The sequence below is a fragment of the Equus asinus genome, chromosome 12, assembly GCF_041296235.1.
Source record: "Equus asinus isolate D_3611 breed Donkey chromosome 12, EquAss-T2T_v2, whole genome shotgun sequence".
Classification (NCBI taxonomy): Eukaryota; Metazoa; Chordata; class Mammalia; order Perissodactyla; family Equidae; genus Equus; species Equus asinus.
The window spans coordinates 40,630,351-40,652,717 of NC_091801.1; the positions used below are offsets into that span (position 1 = coordinate 40,630,351).

The 22,367-nt window shown below is 40.6% G+C and overlaps 1 long non-coding RNA gene across 1 annotated transcript; it reads right to left on the reverse strand.

Annotated features, from left to right (window-relative positions):
* Positions 1 to 12,007: 12,007 nt before the first annotated feature.
* LOC123290017 (uncharacterized) lies at positions 12,008 to 22,171 on the reverse strand. The gene is made up of 3 exons (XR_011493258.1): positions 21,541 to 22,171; positions 13,621 to 13,757; positions 12,008 to 12,864 (listed from the first exon to the last, which is right to left on the reverse strand). It is a non-coding gene; the product is annotated as an uncharacterized lncRNA (long non-coding RNA).
* Positions 22,172 to 22,367: the final 196 nt, after the last annotated feature.

Sequence of the window (22,367 nt, forward strand, 5' to 3'; positions counted from 1 at the left end):
TCTTGACCTGCTGAGGCTCTGAGTTCCTCCCAGACATTCCATCAAAGCCTGTGTCAAAGGCCTGGATGTCTGACGCAGACTGATTTCTTCTCCCACAACAACTCTGGTCCAGAAGAAGGCTACCTTCAGCCCCTCAGTCCCCTCCCACCCAGAGGAGGCCCAAATGAGGAATGCTCCCTTCACCTTATAAATCCCCATATCTTCTCTAGAAACTTCACTGAAACACTATCTTGTTCTCTTTACTGCAGCCTCTTTTCCTCAGTGCTGGGGTTATGTGAGGGACAGACAAGGGCTGTGCTGAGGTGTACCCAACCCTATCACTGCCTCAGTGGCCTTGGACAGTCTTTGTGACTCTCCTGTCTCTCTTTCCTTAGGATGAATTCTCACTTCCCTTAAGAAGTTTTTTGGTCCTTTGTGCACATCAGCCCATTAACGGTCTCCCCTTCTGTTTCTTTTCTGGCAAGATTGAATACTAGGGAGATCCCAGCTGAAGCTATCAGGATGGGACCCTAGTTTATGAATAAAAACAAGTGGATGCATACTTCCATTTATGTTGTTGTCCCTTCCACTGAGAGATGGAGTCTTAACTCTTCACCTCTTGCATGTGAGCCTGGCCACATGATTTGCTTTGGCCAATGATACATCAGCAAATGTGACAGAAAGTCTTGAAAAGAGTTTGTGCGTTGGGGTCTGCCCTCATTTGCTGCTTCTGGAACCCAGTGGCCAGTAAAAAGCCTGAGGTAGCCTGCTAGATGCTGCGGACACATGGTGCAGTTGGCTCTGCACCACAGCCAACCACCAGACATGTGAGTGAGGCAATCCATGTTCGATCAGCTACTGGCTAAACCCCTGGCTGACTGCAACCACAGGAGTGAGCCCAGGCAAGACCAGAAGAGCTTCGTTCAAACTGTCAACACCCAGAATTGTGAGCTACTCAGTGACCGTTTTTTTTTTAAGTCACTAAGTTTTGGGGTTGTTTGATAAACAGCAACAGATAACTGATACACTGTTGGAAAGGTGGAAGAAGGAATGTGGAATTGATGGAATAAGTATCCATAATTGATGGATAAGATCAGATCTAAGGTCCTCTTCAGAAATTCTACGATTTGACGAGAAGATCCCAATCTCTACAGCAAGTATAATATATATAATTAAAAATTTTAATTTAACACCATATCTTCTCTTCCCTTCTGTTTTATATTGTAAATCCTGGAGTGACACAAGGTGTGACCATAAGGAACTATGACTGATTATCACCGCATCCATCTCAATACTTCCTGGTCGTGCCTTGTTCTATTGCCAGCAAGGCAGTGCCTTTCTTGAGTTGTATACTGTTTTAAATGTTTCTATTACATGATTCATATCCCAATCTTGGATAAGAGTTATAACCAAGATAAAAAAAGAGTTGAGACTTACGTATAAATTAATTTTTTAATAAAAAATATTGAAATCACTTGCAAAGTCACACACAACCATAAAAGAAGGTAGCTGCTATAATACTAAAGGAAATTACCTCTAGGCTTCCATCCAGTACAGTGCAATTTTCAGCAACTAAGACAGAGGCCTTGAAAATAAGAGGTAATAATGGAAATGCTGACAAACCCATAACTCCCACTGCTGAAAGAATGGCAAAGAAAGACCAGAATAATAACGACACAGTGTGAACTCCCAGTGTTTTTACTTAGCATTGGCAGCAAGTGATAGAATACGCTTTCATAATAACAACATTGTAATTAAATTATCAATTGTTTAAATAATTTCTGAAAGTTAGGGGAAAAAATAGCACAATTTAATTTGGGATAAAATTTCATTTCGCTAAGGTTTTTGCTTCCTGCCCACAAGTCAGAGATTTCCCAGATGGGACAATACCCTGTCCTGGTTTATACACTTAGTGTCCACCTTAGGTCACGTAGAGGGAGACACAGGAGGGGGAGATGCATCTTTGTACACAACATGTCGCACTGAGGACTGGGGGCCTGGAGTCCTGGAAAATGTCCTCTTTCACCTCGGTGTTCAGCGCTTTCTCCTTCCCCGGCTTTGACATAGTTTTCCTCTTTGAAGCACAGGGACATCAGGAAAGAGTGTGGACAGTTCTCATCTCCATTTATGCTGCCCCCTGCCTCCTTTGCTTGCAATCCCCTCAAGGGCCTCAAAGGGTCTCCTCCTCCAGATACTCAGAGCTGAGGCAGCAGGAGGGGAGAGGCCAGTTTGAAGGTGCCGGCTGCCCTTATTCAGGACAGAATGTCCTCTCTTCTTATTTGCCTTTTTTTAGCCAAGGACAAAGACAGAGAGAGGAGACTTGATTTCCCTCCATTAATCTGCTCCAGTGGGTGTACTATCCAACATCTGAAATCACTTGTGATGTGACAATTTTTTTTGAATGCTAGCATCTCATTTTACATAATTTTATGGGTAACAGGAAGGGAATTCAGCTTAGAAAACTTTTGACCAACAATCACTGAAACAAATAAAAATAAAGAGAAAGAGAATGACTGTGACGCATGAAATAAAACAGCCTGCTATGCCAAGAATGTACTTGAATCATGTTTTCCAAAGGCCACATTTCTTATCTGTTCTGTAACAACCTGAAATCTCCTCCTCAGCAAGTCTCTCTCAGGCTTCTTAGTTGCCCAAGGCTGACTAATGTCGGAATTTAGAAGTGTCGACGAAAATAATCCATAACAAATCTATAAACGAAAATTTGGGTGAGTTTATTCTGAGCTAAAATGTGAGGACCATGGCCTGGGGCCTTTCTTCCCGAAGGAAGAAAGGACACTGAAGAAGTGAGGTATACAGAGTGGTTATATACTCCCAGACAGGATATTTCACATATGATTGAAATGTCCCTCCCACAATAGTCACAAGATTGCCCTGTCAGCGCTTGATGGACACAGCAGTTAGTGGGTCTGCTATCTGGGAGGGCATAGCAGGAGGCAAGTCTATTGTCTCGAGCTGGGTGGTCACAGGTCAGGGCAGCAATCAGTTCCCAGCCTAAGGAAAGATGCTTAATCCTTAAGGGAATGCCAATGTTGGGAGGGGGAGGGAAGTTGCACCTTTATCTCAAGGGCCTTTGTTCTTGCCATAGGGAATATCTAAAGCAGATATACAATGCATGCTCAACGGCCTCGGTCAGGCGCTTTTGGACAGACAAGGTCAGGCTGAATTAGGTTTACACCAAATGGCTTCCTCATATACTCCAATACATCCTATTGCTTGCCATTTTTATTTGTCAGAAGGATGGACACACAGAATAGACTTTCTGAGAAAGGGACTTCAGACTCCATTTTGGCTCACCAGCTCCGCAGCATCCCCCAAGCTTGTTTGTGATTTGGAAAAACAAAGGTGCAGAGTGTTATGGATTGAATTGTGTCCCCTAAAAAGGTCTGTCAAAGTCCAGTATCTGTGAATGCAACCCTATTTGGAAATACGGTCTTTGCAGCTGTAATCAAGTTTAAGATGAGGTCATTAGGGTAGACCCTAATCCAATATAACTGCTGTCATCACAGAAGAAAAGATTCATGGGAGAAGGCCCTGTGAAGACAGCGAGAGATTGAAGTACTGCAGCTGCAAGCCGGGGAGCACTGAGCGTTGCTGGCAAACCCCCGATATGAGGAAGAGGCAAGGAAGGATTCTCCCCAAAGCTTTCGGCGGGAGCATGGCCATGCTGACACCTCGATTTTGGACTTCTGACCTCCAGAACTGTGAGAACGATACATTTCTGTTGCTTTAAGCCACACAGTTTGTGGTACCTTGTTACAACAGCCATAGGAAATGAATACAGAGAGTTTAGCCAAATGGCCCACGATCACATGGCTGGTCATGGCAGAGGACACACAAGAACATAACCTCAGTGATTCCCACACCAGAGTTCCTTCTATCGTCCTGGGCTTTACTTCTCTCAAGTGTCACACCTAAGTTGTATCCATGTGTTTCCTTATGTCTTTTTGCTTTCATTCCAGATTTCTATAATAATTTCCCTCACATAGACTTTCCTTGTCTCTCCATTTTTATTCTGAAAATTTTGCAACCTATAGATAAATTGAACAGAATGAACACCATTCCCTTCAACTAAATTTACCAATGAACATTTCGCCACATTCATTTCCTTCTCTCTCTCTCTCTCTCCATATGTTTACTTTTGTCTTGAACCATTTGTAAGTTAGAGACCTCATGACATTTCACACCTAAAAAATTTCAGCATGTACCTCCTAAGAACAAAGACATTCTCCTTCATAATGATCAGATTCAAGGAATTTAACACCAATACAAAAGATTATCTAATAACAAGACTATATTCAAATTACTCCAACTTTCCCCCAAACGTCCTTTATAGATATTTTCCTCCTTCCTCCCCTTGCTTCCCCTCTATACTCTGCTTTTCTTCAATTTTGGATCTAGAACCCCATCACTCAGCTGCCATGTCTGTTTCATCTCTTTTAATTTGGAGCACTCCTCCAACTTTTTTGTCTGTTCGACTGTCTTTCACAGAATTGACCTTCTTAAAGAATCCAAGCCAGTTGCTTTGCAGAATAACCCACATTCTGTATTCGTCTGCTTATTTCCTCATGATCAGATTATACATTCTTTGGTCAGAATATTACCTAGGTGATGCTGTGCACTTCCCATGGCTTCTCCTCAGGGAGAACATAATGCCAGTCAATAACCACATTTAACGATGATGTTAGATTCATTGGTGACGGTATCTGCCCATTGTAAAGGTACCATTTTTTTCCCAGTAAAATTAATGAATAACCTGTAGGGGATATTTGAGGGAAGATTTGTCCCTAACTTAATACAGTACGCCCAGAGTTAAAAACAGAAGTTGACTTGGTATTAGATATCACTCCGTAGCTGAAATGCAACACCTAGCATGCCCTGGCTTGATTTACCACGTTTTTCATATGGGTTGTAGCGGGGGTTAAGGTTAAAACCAACCCTCCTTTACAGACCACAAGCTATCTGAAGGTCATTCTCATGGCTTTACCAGCACCTGTAATATAATCCATGTTTTGGCCTCAGCCAAGATTTTTGACTCATTAAAATTTACATTGAAATGTAAGAAGGCATACCAAAAAAAGAAAAAAAGAAAATTGAAGAGTAAAACCCTAGGTAGGTAACTGCAATTTTAAAGCATAAATTTACATTAGGTAAATCAAAGTTTTGCTTCTCATCATGTCAGTATCACAATAGCTCAAGTATCATGGCTCTTATACTATTACACTTATGACAGGGCAGTATTTTCCCAGGTGGTTATGAAAAAGGACATGAACTTGAGAAAGTGGGACAAAAATAGATCTCCAAAGCCATGTGAATCATTTTTGAGAGGTCAGAAATATTCACAGCTTTAACTGGAAGTAACGGCTTTGGTAATTAGTATAAGGACACAAAAACACAGCCCTAGGTCTCTTGAGTGAATATTAAGCATAGTGAATACGGTGCATAAGCCACCAAGCCCACCCTCAGGGAGCTTCTATGTCATGAAACAACTGGCTCTGCTGCGAATTTCTGTGGAGTTTTTTCTGTATTGTTTTCCCACTAGATCACAAGTTCCATGAGAACACGGACTGGTCCTGTTTGATATCCAGGGTCCAGAACAGTGCCTGGATGCATTGGGTGTCCAATGATTATTGGTTGAATGAATTAATGATTCAAAATAGTGCTCTTCAAGCTTAGGTCAATTCAACATTTCTAAGAAGGAGATGTAACCCCCTTACTCCCTTTTAATTTAATCACAAAATGTGTTGCTCGGGAGTGTGTGAATAAACAGGGCCTTCTTAGCTCCTCTATCTCAACCTCCAACAGCTTAGCCAGTCATTTCAGGGCAGACAGGTTCAAGGCACAACCTGTGTGCCAGATCAGGTCATGATTCTACTCCTCAAGGCCATGTATCTCTTTCTCTTTTTTTGCAAAGCAGGAACTAGGAAGGACATAGAATATTCCATCATCTCATCTTCACTGGTGTGCTTATCTCCTCCCAATATTTCCATTGCTGAGTTATTAAAGGTTGTGGGGAGAGAGAAGTCTGCAGATTGTTAACAGAATGTATAATTTGCTTAAATACTTTGCATTTTTTCTCTACATGATTTTGAATAGAAATATTGTCATATAAAATTTTGATTAATTTGCTTAAATATATGATAGTTAACCAAAATAAATGATCTGCCCTATAAACATTAGAGTATTTTTTTGTTGTTCATGTGCAGATGCTTTAGTTTCAAGGAAGCTGAAAGAATCAACTAGTACATATGTTCATTTGAATCAGGACCCTCTAGACTCAAAGAGGGAAGACAGCGCACAGTAGAGGAGAAAAGGGGCAGGAGAGAGGCTTTCCTCCCAGAAAGAAACAGCAATAATAAAAATTAAAATATATGAATAGCAGTAGTTTGTGTTTATTACATGCTTATTACTTCTATTTACAACAGCCCTATGGAGTAGGAACTATTATTCCCATTGCAGAGAGGAGGAAACTGAGGCAAGGTTGTGAGTTGACAGTAGTAAGGGGTCAAGCAAGAATTTGAATCCTCTGACCTCAGAGCCTCTTACTTTACCATACACAGGGATTGCCATCCAAGGCAGAGTAGAAAGAGAGTCTGTTATTTACAAGCATTGTCTAGCAAGTTTTCAAGAAAATCTTTGATCATTTCTTAAAGTACTTATGCTGGGAGGAACGCAGGGAAGATAAGCTCCTGTAAGATCACTGCCCAGAGTTCAGATAGGGAATCCCTACAGTCTTTTAAACATCTTTTGATATTATTCAGTCCTTTTACCACCTTTGTCATTCTCCTTGAATCCCTCTTCAAAGATGACATATTCCCTAAAATTATGGATACAGCTCTACTCCTGAGAGGCATCCATTTGCAAATAGATGAAAAGCTTTGCTACTGTAGGTGAGATGAATGAGGGATCCAGGACGCAGCCGGCCTTCAATGTGGAGCATTAAAGACTCTATTACCACTGATCTGCTTAGACACACAGACTCACTCTTTCTCCTGACCCCTTGTGAAAAATGGGGGTGGAAGGGGCCTGTATATACAAAGGTTCAAGTTTTCATTTGTCAAGCCTAATTTTATCTAAACTCCATAAGATTTTATGTGGGGGGAAAATGCTTCTAAAACCAGCACTCATGTTGGGAACAGCAGCTTTCCAGAGCTATAGTCCAAATTCTGCACCACTGTGGGCACAGGTGTCTCTTACATCCACCTCCTCCACCCACTCCCCAAGACACATGCGAGAAAAACATTCAAAACCAGTCTTAAAAAGCAAGCATATATTTTTTCTTTCTTGCAAATTAATTTACCCTTAACACAGATGTGGTTAAATCACTGGCAGGCAAGTGGCAGGAACGTCCATATATACGAGCATCTCTCTCTTCTAACCTCAGCTTAAATGTAACCGTCCATAACAAGGGCTCCTAACCTTTTGCATGTCAAAGAACAATAAATGAATGATTAGTACATGAAAATGTGGACTGACATTAGGTTGCCAAGTTCCATTTTGCACTGAAAGAAAACAAATAATAATACATGTTATCAACATGAGTTCATAAAGTAAAGGACAATACAACAGAAAAAAACAGGTAAATACATAATTTCAGGCAAAGGATTTTTAAAAATCATAAAATGGGCTTATGGAATTTATTTACAGAAAAAAAAATCACTGCTTTGTTTCTTTTTTTTTTTTCTCACCCTGACACAAATCAGTGAAAATTCTATTAGAGACCAACTCTGGTCTTGGGAGCAAGATTTGGGGGCCTCTGACTTAAAAGTTTTTCCTGATTACCTCCTCCCTCCACCACCAGGCAGAACCAATCCCATTCTTTCTCCTCAAGCATTTTGTGAATACTTCCGCTATATCACATGATTGTACAATTATTCCTGTTAATGTTTATCTAGCAACTAGACCACAAGTTCTTAAAGGCACAAAGACTGTCTTACCCTTTGCTATTTACAGAACATAGCACAAAGCCTAGAACACAGAAAGCATTCTAAGAGAATTTATCAAATTAATTTGTACAAAAAGAAGAGAAAGATCTCTCCCTAGACAAAACTGATCATTTTATTTGCAAACTAGCATACCATAATAAGCCTTGGAGGTAGGTCCCAGAGATGGAAAGAAAGTTATAAGAAAATTCAAATACCATTAGCACACAGCAGTGGCTGGCAAATTTAAACAAAGTTGAAATAATTAGTCAATACCATTGTTCTGAAAAGCAACCTCAGCTAAAAAGTTGGTTTGGGGTTATATTTAAACATTAATAGTGACATCATTTATACAGACTTCAAATGAAAATGGAATTTGCAGATTCAGAATAGAGTAAGAATCATCAAAAGGTAGGGTAATAGCCAGCAGCAAATGAGATCCTCTCTATTCATTTATCCAGGGGGTTTATTGGTGAGTCATTGATCTGTGGTCTGAATACTGAACACCAAGCTGGCAATTCCCTGAATCCAGGAAAACAACATGGGCTAATTTATTTCCCTGACAAAATTTGGCTACAGCTCAGCAATGCAGTAAAAATACCTTCCATAAAAATATCTTTATGGATTTTCTCATTACATGACAGATGAGGAGTGGAATCGTCTTTTGAGGGGCAGAATCACCAAAAACTTTTATCCCTTATACACATATATCTCCCATGAAGCAAAGAACATAAAAAGTGAAAGGAATTAAAATTATAATCATTTTTTACCCTACCAAATTCAGAGAAGGTAAGTGTTATGTTAGCTATTATTTTTAACTCATTAGTGGTATCCAAAAGTTAAATCATTTAGTGTTGTCTTAAGGGTCAAATTTGTATTTACCTCTAGTAGTGATTAAATAGAGTTATGAGGCTACACAAAGCTTTAGGGATGAAATTGTGGCAGCACTGGCAATTGTAAGCAGGATCAGAGGAAGAAAACTGGAAACCCAGAACTTCACTGCTTATTGGTGCTCATTTACCTAGTCTTCAGGATGAAAGGAATGGAAACAGCTCTGGAGCACACTTGAGTGTGTCTGAATCCAGCACTTTTATAAAAGTAGCATCATGGAGGCTCAGCTACATTATTCACTCACTGTGGTTGGCAACCCCAAGGTGGCCCCCAGTGCTCCCCACCCCCGAAATTCATAGCCTTGTGGAGCTCCCTTCCAAATTTTACTGGAGTTGGTTTGTGTGACCAATAGAATAAGACAAAAGTGACTGTATGTCACTTCTGAGACTAAGTTATAAAAGATATTGCAGCTTCTGTCTTGGTGTCTCTCCCTGTCTCTCTAGACTACCTGCTTTGGGGGAAAGCCAGCTCCTACGTTGTGAACAGCCCTCTAGAGAGGTCCACGAGGCAAGGAACTGAAATGTTCTCCCAAAGGCCATGTGAGTGAGCTGGAAGCAGATTCTCCAGCCCCAGTCAAGCTTTCAGATGACGGCAGCCCCAGCTGACAGCCTGACTGCAACCTCATCAGACACTGAACTAGAACCACTAAGTTGCTCCTGGGTTCCTGACCTTCAGAAACCAAGTGAGAAAATAAATGTTTGCTGCTAATTTTGGGGGTGATTTGTTACCCAGCAATAGATAACTAATATACCCACTGTGATCTGGGGTAAGTTAGATAAATTAATTGAGCCTCTGCTTCCTCATCCATAGAGTGAGGATTAACGTAAACAAAAGTATATTCGTTTCAGAATGAATTTAGGACTACTTTCAGGGATGTGTAAAATACAAGGAAGTGTAAATTAAAAGAGAAGGGAGGATAGAAAAACAAGGGTGAGGATATAAAAAAAACAGGAAAGAGGCTAAAAAATAATATATTATACACAGCCTATACTGGGCCACAATTCTGGCTCTGAAACGTTGCTAACTCCTCCAACCTCCCTGCCCCGCCTAGATAGGTATTTCTTCAGCTCAGAGTCCAACAATTAAAAAAAGAAAATCCAACGATTTAAGAGACATTAATCATCCTTAGTGCTAACATGAATGAGACTTTTCCTTGGGAGCTCCCCAAAGCAGACCCTATATGGAGTACAAGCTGAGTCCTTCACACCCTCACGGGTAATTTAATGAAATGGGATGATACATACATAGTGTCTCATATCATGCTGGCCCATAATGGGCTCTCATACAACAGTACCTGCTGTTACTACTATCATGCTGGGCAAAGTTTACCAGGACTATAGCTCACCTCTAAAAAATGGGCCTCTTTGATACCCTTCCCTTTTCATCTTTTCTTTATTTACCTCGCCACGAAGCACTGATGTTTCTAGAAATGTTTCTTCCCATCCAATCCCTCCTTTACATTCTTGCTGCCATTTCCTAGCTCTGAGTTTTAACTCTCTCCTCCCATATTTAGGCAATAGCCCTGTATTAGTCAGCTCTGGCTGCCACAGCAAAATACCATAGACTAGGCAACTCGGACATTCATTTCTCACAGTTTCGGAGGCTAGGAAATCCAAGTGCAAGGTGCTGGTCAATTCTGTTCCTGGTACGGATGCTCCTTCCTGGCTTGTAGGTGGCCCCCTCCTCCATGTGTCCCCACATGTTGGGGAGAGAGAGAGAGAGAGAATGTGTACAAGCTCCCTAGTGTCTCTTCCTCTAAGAGCGCTAATCCCATCATGAGGGCTACATCCTCATGGCCTCATTTAAACCTAACCACCTGCCAAAGGCCCCATCTCCAAATACCATCACGTTGGGGGCTAGAGCTTCAACACATGAATTTTGAGGAGACACAATTCAGTCGATAGCAAGCCCTCAGTCATTCCCAGTCGAACCATGATGTATATGATTGTCAGAGCACTTTGTCTCTTCTTTCATCACGATTTAGTCAAGTGCCAACCCGGGTCCAGACTGCAGGATGAGAAAGCCCAACATCCTTGAAATTAAAGACCTTCAAGAATCAAGCCTTTTGCCCCAAGAACTAGCCTTCTGCCCCAGCACAGCTCCTCCACTCAGATTTTCTCCCTCTCCTCTCTGGGCCTTTCTATACTGTGAAACCTAAAATGTACCATCACCACCACCCTTTTTCTTGATTCCAATTCCATTCTTTAAACCTAGTTCAAATTCTAGCTAAGAACTGAGAGTCTCACAGTTGGAAGGACTCTAAAGATTACTCTGCCCAACCTTCAACCTCATCCATGCATCATCCATTCACCAATCCAACATTCACTGGGCACCTTATGAGCCAAGTAAAAATGAATACATTGCTTCAGCCCAGAAGGAGGTCACAGTTTGTACAGGGAGACTGGAATGCAAATGACTAGCATGTAAGTACAATGTTCAAGCCATGAACAAAGTGCTCTGGGAGCACATTCTTTGACACTTGTCATCTAGATTCTATCTGAATACCTCCAGCAACAGCAAACCAATTACCTCAAGGGGTAGCTCATTCTATTTCCACAAAACTGTAACCATATAAAGTTATCATATTGAGTTTAAATCTAACTTTTACACATTTATTCTAGTTTTTTTCAAACTCCAGAGTTTTCAAACATAAATGTAGCTTTCTTTTCATAGCACTTCGTTTAAGTATTTGAAGACCACACCATAAATATCCCTAAACTTCTTATATGTTCTGATTCTAGGCTCTTCACCCTGCTAGCTGCCCTCCTCTGGCTCCACCAAAGGTTTTTTATACCTTTCAAAGTCTGGTGGAGATCCACCAAGGTAGAAGAGAGGGAGGCTATCACCTCCTTTGTTCTTATCTTAATGCCACCTAAGATCACATTTATCTTTTGGGGAGGGCAGGGGGCACCCTTATTACCTCTTATAGACAATCAAAATTTCCAGTATTCTTTTTTTCTCTTTAACACACTTAAGTGATCTCTCCTATTGATGGTTCATCCTGAGGCTCGTTGCAAACTGTCATACATGTTATCAGCTAACTTTTTTATGTATATATCTAAACTCTCTACCTAAACAGGAGGTTTCTTGGGAGTAAAGATACTTTTATTGTTCATATTTACCTTTAATAGTATATGAAAGAATGAGCAAGTGTTAAGGGAGTAAAGCACTGTGCTATGCAGAATAATGCCCCTTCCTAAAAGATGTCCACATCACAAGCCCCAGAACGTGTGAATATGCTTTGTTACATGGCAAGGGAGAATTAAGGTTGCAGATGGATTTATGGTTGCTAATCAACTGACTTTAAAATAAAGAGATTATCTTGGATTATCACAGGGGGCCCAGTGTAATCACAAGGCCCTCTAGAAAGGAAGGCAGAAGATTTCAGAGTCAGAGTGATTGGCAGATGCTACCCTGCTCCCTTTGAACATGGAGAAAGGAGCCATGAGCCAAGGAATGCAGCAGCTTCTCAACACTGGATAAGGCAAGAAAACAGATCTCCCCCAAAGCCTCCAGGAGGAAATGTAGCTCTGCTGACACCTTGATTTTTGCCAACTGAGACCCATGTCAGACTTCTGACTTCCAGAACCGTAAGGTATATATGCTGTTTAAAGCCTCTAAATTTGTGGTAATTTGTTAGAGTATCAATAGAGAATTCACACAAGTGCTACCACTTGGTGCTATTTGCCAACCATCATCTGGCATTTCCCTTTAGATTACCATTAGTCCTTACAACACACCTCAGATTTTAAAAATGTTGAAGCTATTGGGTAAAACTGGAAAGATTACCCAGCTAGCAAAAAGCAGAGCTAGGATTTGAACTCCAGTCTCTCTAACTCCAACTTATACTCATTTCACAAAACCAGGATACTTAAAAAGGGATAAAATCACAACCTAGATATCATACCTGAGAAATTCTCTAAATATTCTGATGAGACTTCCTGAGCCCATTATTCTGAGCAGAAACTGGACACATAATTCAATAGCTTTTATTAACATTCTTTAATTCATCTATCTTCTTTCTCTCCTTGAACGTTTCTCTCTCCAGATGATACTGTTTAAAAATAAAAGTAACATTTTAAACTGAACATAACTTACAGCTTTCAATAGATTAAACTGTTCACTTCATCACATAACCAAGTACAGTTTATTAGTAGGATGTGAATTGAATACTCATCCATTCATACAATTGAATACATGAATTAGGTATTCATCTACAAATATTTATATCTATTTTGCAAGGAAAATAGGCTTTTTAAGCCACAATTGGTTTTCCTGAAAAACCATCACCAAACCCTGCAGTGCTCTGACAAGAGTGGTCATTCAGTGGTGATACACTTAGCTGTGCAAAATTTATTGCTGGTTACAGACACAATAAGCATGAGTGAAAATTCTACAACTGTTAAGGATATAGTTTGCCCTCAAATTCATAATGAAAATATGAAACTTTAGTTCTTTATCACAATGCATTCACCTGTTGCAACATGCCAGTTTTCTCTTCATTTGAAACAAGTTCATCCATCATTGAGCACTTATTGTGTGTAGTGGTCCCTGTACCAGAAAGCCTTAGAGGGCAAGCTCTGGGGTAGATGGTTCTATGACTTCCTACTTACATAACCCTGGGCAAGCTACCCTCCCTGAGCCTTAGTCTCCTCTCCTGTGAACTGCATATAACAATAATATACCTACCTCATGTGAGTGTTATGAGGATATAATGAGACAATGCATTTAGAACAGAGGGTAAAGTCAAGAACTCACCACTTGTTAGTTCTTCTGTTTTGATTCATTTCCATATTTATTAAGCACTTACTTTGTGCAGGGCTCTACACTGAGTACTTAGCTGGAGCCAGATGATGACTGAATCCGGGCTCTGCTGCCTATGAGCCATAGCCTGGCCTTTCTGTCCCTCAGCTTCTGTGTTTCCAAGCCCTGGACATCCAGACCTGCCTGTAAGAGGTCTCATGTAAGTGTCAGAAGGAAGAAGCTTCAACCCATCAGAACCTCTCTCTTAGGTTGCTGCCCTGGAAAAGCCAAATCAGGAGAGATCCTACTCCTCAGCACCGGGCACCTCCAGACCAGTCCTGTTCTCACTACATGCCAAACCGTGGGTTTATATCTGTGCATAAAAGGGACATAGTCCCTGCCGTTGAGAAGCTTATATTCTAGTAGTTAAGGTGTACAGGTAAGCAAAGAATTATAACTTCTAAGAAGTGTGCAAATCAGCAGCTGCTGTTTTTGAGTTCACAGCATGGGGGCTTCTGCTGAAGTCTGCAGACTGACCTGACCTGCTTCAGAGGCACTCGTGACCTGTTGTCTATCGTAAAAAGTGCTCTAGACCCACTCTAATGTCTCAGTTCCCCTGAAGCCCTTCCTTCACCTTTTACCCTCTGTATTCTGGGAAATCCATCTACAGCATTACAGTGAATGAAAAATTAACCTTGCCAGATTGTCTGATGGCTAGACAATAATACTGACCCCCTCCCCCATGTATGTCATCATTAATATTTGAAGATACCCCACATCAGAGATTTTTTTTTTATGCCTCCATGGATTATTTTGATATTACAAAAGATAACTGCCGACAGATTAGCTAGTCCTTTTTATAATTCACACATGCAGTACATTTGCATGCATGCAATACATAATGCATGCATTCAATATTAATCTTACATTTTACCTATTTTTTTGTTCTGTTTTTTTTATTAAGATTATGATAGTTTACAACCTTGTGAAATTTCAGTTGTACATTATTGTTAGTCATGTTGTGGGTACACCACTTCACCCTTTGTGCCCTCCCCCCACCCCCCCTCCCTTCCCCTGGTAACCACCGATCAGATCTCCTTGTCTATATGTTAACTTCCACCTATGAGTGGAGTCATATAGAGTTCGTCTTTCTCTGTCTAGCTTATTTCTCTTAACATAATACCCTCAAGGTCCATCCGTGTTGTTGCGAATGGGACGATTTTGTCCTTTTTTATGGCTGAGTAGTATTCCATGGTGTATATATACCATATCTTCTTTATCCAATCATCAGTTGCTGGTTACTTAGGTTGGTTCCACGTCTTGGCTATTGTGAATAATACTGCAATGAACATAGGGGTGCATGGGACTTTTGGAATTTCTGATTTCAGGTTCTTAGGATAGATACCCAGTAGTGGGATGGCTGGGTCATAAGGTATTTCTAACTTTTTGAGAAGTTTCCATACTGTTTTCCATAGTGGCTGCACCAGTTTGCATTCCCACCAGCAATGTATGAGGGTTCCTTTTTCTCCACAACCTCTCCAACATTTGTCACTCTTGGTTTTGGATATTTTTGCCAATCTAATGGGTGTAAGGTGATATCTTAGCGTAGTTTTGATTTGCATTTCCCTGATGATTAGTGATGATGAGCATCTTTTTATGTGTCTATAAGCCATCCTTATATCTTCTTTGGAGAAATGTCTGTTCATGTCCCCTGCCCATTTTTTGATTGGGTTGTTTGATTTTTTGTTGTTGAGCTGTGTGAGTTCTTTATATATTATGGAGATTAACCCTTTGTCGGATAAGTAGCTTGTAAATATTTTTTCCCAATTAGTGGGCTGTTTTTTTGTTTCAATCCTGTTTTCCTTTGCCTTGAAGAAGCTCTCTAGTCTTATGAAGTCCCATTTGTTTATTCTTTCTATTGTTTCCCTCATCTGAGGAGTTATGGTGTCCAAAAAGATTCTTCTGAAACTGATGTCAAAGAGTGTACTGCCTATATTCTCTTCTAGAAGACTTACTGTTTCAGGCCTAATCTTTAGGTCTTTGATCCATTTTGAGTTTATTTTTGTGAATGGTGAAAAAGAATGGTCAATTTTCAATCTTTTACATGTGGCTGTCCAGTTTTCCCAGTACCATTTGTTAAAGAGACTTTCTTTTCTCCATTGTAGGCCCTCAGCTCCTTTGTCAAAGATTAGCTGTCCATAGATGTGTCATTTTATTTCTGGGCTTTCAATTCTGTTCCATTGATCTGTGCACCTGTTTTTGTACCAGTACCATGCTGTTTTGATTACTGTAGCTTTGTAGTATGTTTTGAAGTCAGGGATTGTGATGCCTCCAGCTTTGTTCTTTTTTCTCAGGATTGATTTAGCAATTCGGGGTCTTTTGTTGCCCTGTATGAATTTTAGGGTTCTTTGTTCAATTTCTGTAAAGAATGTCATTGGGATTCTGATTGGGATAGCATTGAATCTGTAGATTGCTTTAGGTAGTATGGACATTTTAACTATGTTTATTCTTCCAATCCATGTGCATGGAATGTCTTTCCATCTCTTAATGTTGTCATCAATTTCTTTCAACAAAGTCTTGTAGTTTTCATTGTATAAATCTTTCACTTCCTTGGTTAAATTTATCCCAAGGTATTTTATTCTTTTCATTGCGATTGTGAATGGGATTGAGTTCTTGAGTTCTTTTTCTGTTAGTTCATTGTTAGTGTATAGAAATGCTACCGATTTATGTATGTTGATTTTATACCCTGCAACTTTGCTGTAGCTGTTGATTGTTTCTAGTAGTTTTCCTATGGATTTTTTGAGGTTTTCTATATATAAGATCATGTTGTCTGCAAACAGCAAGAGTTTTACTTCTTCATTGCTTATTTGGATTCCTTTTATTTCTTTTTCCTGCTGAATTGCTCTGGCCAACACCTCCAGTACTATGTTGAATAGGAGTGGTGAAAGTGGGCACCCTTGTCTTGTTCCTCTTCTCAGAGGGATGGCTTTCAGTTTTTGTCCGTTGAGTATGATGTTGGCTGTGGGTTTGTCATATATGGCCTTTATTATGTTGAGGTACTTTCCTTCTATACCCATTTTATTGAGGGTTTTTATCATAAATGGATGTTGGATCTTGTCGAATGCTTTCTCTGCATCTATTGAGATGATCATGTTGTTTTTGTTTCTCATTTTGTTAATGTAGTGTATCACGTTGATTGACTTGAGGATGTTGAACCATCCCTGTGTCCCTGGTATAACTCCCACTTGATCACGGTGTATAATCTTTTTGATGTATTGCTGTATTCGGTTTGCCAGAATTTTGTTGAGGATTTTTGCATCTATGTTCATCAGTGATATTGGCCTGTAGTTTTCCTTCTTAGTGTTGTCCTTGTCAGGTTTGGGGATCAGAGTGATGTTGGCTTCATAGAATGTGTTAGGGAGTGCTCCATCTTCCTCAATTTTCTGGAATAGTTTGAGAAGGATAGGTATTAAATCTTCCTTGAATGTTTGGTAGAATTCTCCAGAGAAGCCGTCTGGTCCTGGACTCTTATTTTTGGGGAGGTTTTTGATTACTGTTTCTATTTCTTTACTTGTGATTGGTCTATTCAGATTCTCTGTTTCTTCCTGATTCAAGTTTAGGAATTTGTCCATTTCTTCTAGGTTGTTCAATTTGTTGGCATATAGTTTTTCATAGTATTCTCTTATGATCCCTTGTATTTCTTTGGTATCTGTTGTGATTTCTCCTCTCTCAACCCTAATTTTATTTATTTGAGATTTCTCTCTTTTTTTCTCTCTTTTGTCAATTTTGTTAATTTTTTCAAAGAACCAACTCTTTGCTTCATTGATCCTTTCTACTGTCTTTTTTGTTTCAATATTGTTTATTTCTGCTCTAATTTTTATTATTTCCGTCCTTCTACTGACTTTGGGCTTTGTTTGTTCTTCTTTTTCTAATTCCATTAGGTGTCATTTGAGGTTGCTTATGTGAGATTTTTCTTGTTTATTGAGGTGAGTCTGTATTGCAATGAATTTCCCTCTTAGGACTGCTTTTGCTGTGTCCCAAATGAGTTGGTATGGCGTGTCTTCATTTTCATTTTTCTCCAGATAATATTTTATTTCTTCTTTAATTTCTTCAATAATCCATTGTTGGTTCAGTAGCATGTTGTTTAGTCTCCACATTTTTGCACCTTTCCCTGCATTATTCTTGTAGTTGATTTCTAGTTTCATAGCTTTATGATCAGAAAAGATGCTTGATATTATTTCAACTCTCTTGTATTTATTGATGCTTGCTTTGTTTCCCAAGATATGGTCTATCCTTGAGAATGTTCCATGCACACTTGAGAAGAATGTGTAACCTGCTGTTATTGGATGAAGTGTTCCATATATCTCTATTAAGTCCATCTGGTCTAATTTTTCATTTAATTCTATAATTTCCTTGTTGATTTTCTGTGTGGATGTTCTGTCCATTGGTGTTAATGGGGTGTTGAGGTCCCCTACTATTATTGTATTGTTGTTGATGTCTCCTTTTAGTTCTGTTAAGAGTTGCTTTACAAATTTTGGTGTTCCTGTGTTGGGTGCGTATATATTTATAAGTGTCATGTCATCTTGGTGGAGTGTCCCTTTTATCATTATATACTGTCCCTCTCTGTCTTTATCTGTTTTGCTTTGAAGTCTACTTTGTCTGATATTAGTATAGCGACACCTGCATTCTTTTGTTCATTATTAGCTTGGAGTATTGTCTTCCATCCCTTCACTCTCAGTCTGTGTTTGTCTTTGGGGCTGAGGTGTGTTTCCTGGAGGCAGCATATTGTTGGGTCTTGTTCTTTGATCCATCCTGCCACTCTGTGTCTTTTGATTGGAGAGTTCAATCTATTTACATTTAGAGTGATTATTGAAATGTGGGGGCCTACCACTGCCATTTTATCTCTTGTTTTCCAGTTCTCTTGCATTTCCTTTGTTTCTCGTCCCATGATTTTGGGATTACTAATTCAGGTATGTAAATTTCTGTATTGGGTTTCTTCTTATTTGTAATTTGTGTCTTTATTCCTGTTATTTGTTTAGTGGTTACCAGATGGCCCACTAACAGAGATTTTTAAAATATGTGCTGGTCTCAGGTCCACAGACCTACAGTCTTCTACTAAACACCCCTGAACCTCCAAATAAGCAACTCCAGATAACTACTTTTCATATTCTTTGTCAGAGGAAGTTAATGCTCAGAAACTTCCTGCCTATTAGCCAGGAGACTTTTCTCTCTAATTTTGCAAGAGAATGAAGCTTCACTTTTTTTCCCCTCTAACATACTACGGCCTCATGAATTCCAATGAGAACAGATTACTTTTAAAATATGAAATGAGACAAATGGGAAAGCAACTATAACCACCTCTGGCCCACAGGAGATGAGCCACAACACGTGTTCCGTTACTTTCTGATACATGATTCCTCAATCTGAGTGCATAACTCCAAATGACAATTTCAAAGAAGCAACACTCAACCCTGGTAACAAACAAGTGCCTATTTCTCAGGTACTTAGTAATTACTTATTTCCTATCCAAGACCTGTAGGGAAGCAGGAGCTAAAGAGGAGTGCAGTGAGCTAGCTTCTCTTCCCTCTGATTGCTGAATTTGGCAAAAGCCATGGTAAGTCACTAACCATCAGGCTGACAGCATCTCAGGCCCACATGCAGGTCTATTTTAAGCTTCCTGGCAGGCTCTGAGACCTTGTTGGACCATTTCCATGTTATGACAGCTAACCTCCAATATCCCCAAGGTTTTATCAACTGCCCACAAGAACACCAGGCCAATCTGGTTAAACACTTGTTCATTTCTAGGTTTATTCTAGGGCAAAAAAATGACTCAGTGTTAAGGGTCTCATTCAAGAACTGTTTTTGCATTTCTGGTATCACAGAAAGCATACATGTAGACAAAATAGGTATTTTTGCACAGCACTTTTTCGGTATCATACTATTTTTGAAGTCCCTTACTCTCTCCTGGCTGGCCGCTCTCTACAACAAACCTGGCTTATCTCAGGGTTACTTTTCTAAATCTTCCAATGTCAAAAGTGTCAACAGGTGTTCTGGCAGCTACAACAGTCTGTGGGGTCAGAGTGGCAATCCCAAGGACCTTCCCCTGCTCTGGCCATATGGCCATGTGATAACAAACAGCACTTCAAAGCAAGCCTATTGGGTAGCCAAACGGAGCTCTACCTAGAGACAGGAAGAAAGCCAGGCCTGAGGGGAGACAAGGTTGAGACACTAAAGAATCTCCCCCAGTAGTACAAGCAGTTGGTTGCTCTGACTTGATTTATAACATACATATCAATGCATCAACTTTGCAGCTAGAAAATAAAACTTATGCCTCTAAATGAGTTTATTTCACAGCCATTACTTTGGGGAGGGAGCCTTTATTCTGAATCCAGAAATACCTTGGCATTGCCTTCAATACTCATGACAAATTCTTTTGACTATATTTAGTGGTGGCAAATACCAGTTTTTCAAGAGTGGGTGTTATTTTCAGAAATAGCCAGGTCATTCAGAACTAAGAATAATAAGATGGGAGAATCGATACTATTTTGGTATAAAAACCAAGGTGCTGGTCATAGTAAAACAAGGTGGGGTTTCCTGTGCAGATCCAAAAACAATTTGAGAAGGTAATTTTAAAAGTGCTCTGTATAATGGCAGTGTTGGTGTGGAGTAAGGTATATGCTACCAAGGTAACAACTTTGAAGAGTTCATTGATATGAATGTATTCTGTAGTCTTACTTTATTTTCACAACCATTAGGAAAAAGTTTATAGACAAGAGCCAAGCCTAGTATAAACTTCATTTCTGAATCCTAGGTCAGAAACTTGTAAAAATCCCCTCTTAGCTTCAGTTACTGGTCTCCATGTCTGCAAAGTAGGGGCTAAGAAGTAGTGACACTCCTCATGTAAATTACTTCAAACTGCTATCCTAAGGTTCTAAGACTCTCCAATCTATTACTAACTTACTAGTATCTAACTTTAGAACATATTGCACTTGGGGGTCTGGGTTTCCTACTTTCTAGGAGTCCTAAATCTAAAACAGACACTGACCTGCACATGTTTAGAACATTAATAATAGCTAATACATATATAGCCATTACTTCCTGCTATGTACTTTCTTAGCACGATATATAATTACATCAACTCGCTTAATACTACCCGTGAGTTACTACCATTTTGTTTTGTTTTGTTTTTCGCTGAGGAAGATTTGCCCTGAGCTAACATTCTTGGCAACCTTCCTCTGTTTTTCAGTATGTGGCCACCAGCACAGCATGGCTACTAACAGAGTGGTAGATCCACACCCAGGAACCAAACCCCGTCCGCCAAAGCAAAGCATGCGAAGTTAACCACTAGGCCACCCAGGCTGGCCTGAGTTACTATTGTTTTTATTCTTATCTTACATACTAGAGAACTGAGCCAGGACGAGGTTGCCCAAATAAGCTGCAGAGCTGAGAATGGAACCCAGGCAGTGTGGCTCCAGCTATGCTCTTATTCACTAGGCTATACCACCTTATTCTATCCTGGTCTATGAGACAAGAGAAAACCAGATACCTAAATCAGATATTCAACAGGACAAAGGAGAATGAATACTTAGGAATTTACGGGAAGCTCAGTTAGGAAGTAAAAAGAAGGGGGTGAAGCAAGGCAGATGGACCCACGTAAACTGAGATGAAGGCCACATAAGAGTAGCCACAAGAGTTCCATGGGCTGCCTGGGGCTGGCAAAAAGGCTCTCCTCTATTTTAGAGAATAGAGGAGGCTGGAAAGATCCAGGAGCTATGAAGAACCAGCTTCTGGCATACTATGAAGTTTTTCCTTTATTACATAAAAACCAGATAATGCAAGATTAAATAAAACTCCACAATACTGTTAACATGAGTTTTTATATCCAGCCCACATCACTTTGGGAACTTCATTGGCTAACAAGCAGATATGCTTAATAAATCAAAGTAAACGCACTGTTTGATACTAGGCAGGATAAGTGCAAATCTACCTGATATCACCTTCAATGAAGCTTGTAGAAGCCTCAGGCTTTATGGCTCTGTTCCCATAAAGAGCGGATATGTGTGGAAGGAGGCAAGTGAAGAAGCCCTCCGGATGTCTTCTAACAACAGAATGGCAATGCCACCCCAAGCCTAACCTTATCTCACAGAGGCGGAAACTGAGTCTCAAAAAGAGGAAATGACTTGGACGGAGGTCCTCTGACTCCAATCCAGTGCTCCTTCCACTTCTGTGGGCTGCATTGTACCCTCTTCCTTGTAACCACTCAGGGCAAAGGAAACAATACCGATTTCAAAGCCCCTCAGAGAATGTGAGCACACGTCTACTCTATAGGAAAAAGAATTCCTTCATCACAACGGCCTCTTGCAGCTGTTTAGACCAGCTCCTCTCCGGGACCTGAGAGGTGTTCAGAAAATGATAATAACCGAGTTAACGCTCCTAAAGTCCGGAAAGCATCAAATGAACGAGGCCACAGATACGCTCGGGTTGTCCTGCCTTATATCCTAGATTGGGGCGAACCGCAGGGAATTTAGTTTCCCGTTGGGCTGGGAGCCGCCCCCGCAGCCTATCCTACGAAGCCTGGGCCCACCGGCGAAGCGCGGGGGGAAGCTCGGCCCCCAGGTCGCCCATGCGCACGGTCAGTCCCCGGCCAAGGTACCAGGACTCGCGGAAGCCCGCCCAGCGGGGCATAGTCGGCGCCCGAAGCCGTAGTCGGCGCCCGAGGTCGCGCACCCGTGGGGATGCTGGGGCTGACCTAGGCGCTTCCTCCCTGCCAAACCACCGCCAGGCCGGCCACCTCCGCCCCGCTCCGCCGCCCCT